The following is a 2,140-nucleotide window of genomic DNA, read 5'->3' as shown; positions in this document are numbered from 1 at the left end:
GACCAAAGCCTTGTGAGTGGATTTGGTAGACAGAAACTGAAAAGAAGCCCGTCGTATATATGTATATATATATATATGCGTGTGTGTGTTTGTCCCCATATCATTGCTTTACAACCGATGCTGGTGTGTTTATGTCCCCGTTACTTAGCGGTTCGGTAAAAGAGAACGATAGAATAAGTACTGGGGCTTCAAAAAAAAATAAGTCCCGGGGTCGAGTTGCTCGATTAAAGGCGGTGCTCCAGCATGCCACAGTCAAATGACTGAAACAAGTAAAAGAGTAAAAGATTATAGATATATATATATATATATATTATATATTATATATAATATATATATATATATATATATAATAAAAACGGGACAACAACGCAACATCCGGACAACTAGCTGATACAAAAGGGACAACCAAGACATCCAGATAGACGATAAAAAAAAAACAAGGACGTGTCATTCGAAGTTTTCTATCTTTAGTCAAGAACTGATTATCATCGTAATTTCGGCAGATTTTTCTTGAGATTGCTCTGGCCAGCCCCAAGAAAAAACTTAGAGCATTAGATTCCTTGGAAGAAAGCATCGAATGCATAGAAAGACAAGGACAAAAAAAAACAGAAAACGTTACACAAATATAAATACAATGCTTTTCCTTGGAGCTGGCCAGATTGGAGCAACTCAAGAACAATCAGCTGAAATTGCGAAGATAATCTGGTTCTTGACTGAAGACAGAAAACTTCGAATGACCCTTCCTTGTTTTCTTTGTATCGTCTATCTGGATGTTGTATTGTCCCTTTTGTATCACCTATTTGTCAGGTGTTTGTGTCCTTGTCCCATTTTACATTTTTATATATATACATATACATATATATAGATATATATAGATATATATATATATAATATATATATATATATAATATATATATAGCGGTGTGTACGTACACTTTGTTCTCTCTCGCTCTCTGATATATATATATATATACTATTATATATATATATATATATATATATAGATATATATATATATATATATATACATATAATACATATATAAGTTTGTTTCCATGTATGTGTTGTCTGTGCGTGTGAGACGTCGGTCTCTGTTGACGAAATGCTAGATTGGTTGCAGTAAGCTAATATTTCGACAATAGAGACCAATAGAACAACTACGGTAAGTTCATGTTATAAATAAAATAAATATATTTTGTTTCTATTCAAGGGAATACACTTCATCACAGCGCTTGAACTGGGGACTGCTGTTGTTGTTGTTGTTGTTGTTGTTATTTTATATTTGACTTTTGCTTTGCATTTGTAGAAGTTGGCTCCAAGTGTCACCGAGAGACATCAAGAGACAACAATTTAGAGGTTCGTGTTGGTGTTATGCTGGGGTGAGATATATTTGGATTTGCATATAGTATTGTCTAGAGAATGTTTAAGAAAACATGCGAAAATTGTGAAATTCTTTTAAAGTTTGAGATTAAATAGACTATATTTTAGGTAGGATATGGGCAGTTCTCATGGCCACTTTCTTTTGAATATCTACCAATTTAGGATTCCCTAGCATCTGCGCTAGGTAGCAATCAAACCCTTTTGCTATCAGTCCTAGGACACCTATGAAAACAAGTATCGTTTTAGTCTTCAGGTTCCACATTTTACCAGTTTCTATTTCAAGATCTCTATACTTGCTCAGTTTCTGGTAAGTTTTAACATATACATTTATGTCGATTGGGACAGTCATTCAATGAAGAGCATGATTTTTATCTGAAGTCTTTCCATGAATGTCTGGCCTATTCGCATCTATCTTTCAGTTTGAATGGTGAAGTTCCAGTGAGATGTGATCATTTTAAAAGCACTGGATGTGGTTTGTATTTACACCAGTTTTTATCAGGGATGGGGCAGCAGGTCCAGAGTTTTGTAACTTATCCATATATGATGCTCCATCATGCCTGTTGAGATACTCTGTAGGCGCAAGAAGACTGCAAAATGAGGGCAACCTTTTCAATGGTTCATTTCGTTGTTAGAGCGATAATGCTCTTCTCAGTACGTGTCGTTCCCGTTAAAACGATTTTGCACTCCTTTAAGGATAGTAAGCCTGGTATTATTTTCAAATAGGTTTCAGTACCTACTTTTTATCATTCCTAGAGAAAGG

The sequence above is a fragment of the Octopus sinensis genome, linkage group LG5, assembly GCF_006345805.1.
Source record: "Octopus sinensis linkage group LG5, ASM634580v1, whole genome shotgun sequence".
In the NCBI taxonomy this organism is placed as follows: Eukaryota; Metazoa; Mollusca; class Cephalopoda; order Octopoda; family Octopodidae; genus Octopus; species Octopus sinensis.
Note: the sequence above shows the minus strand (reverse complement) of the source record.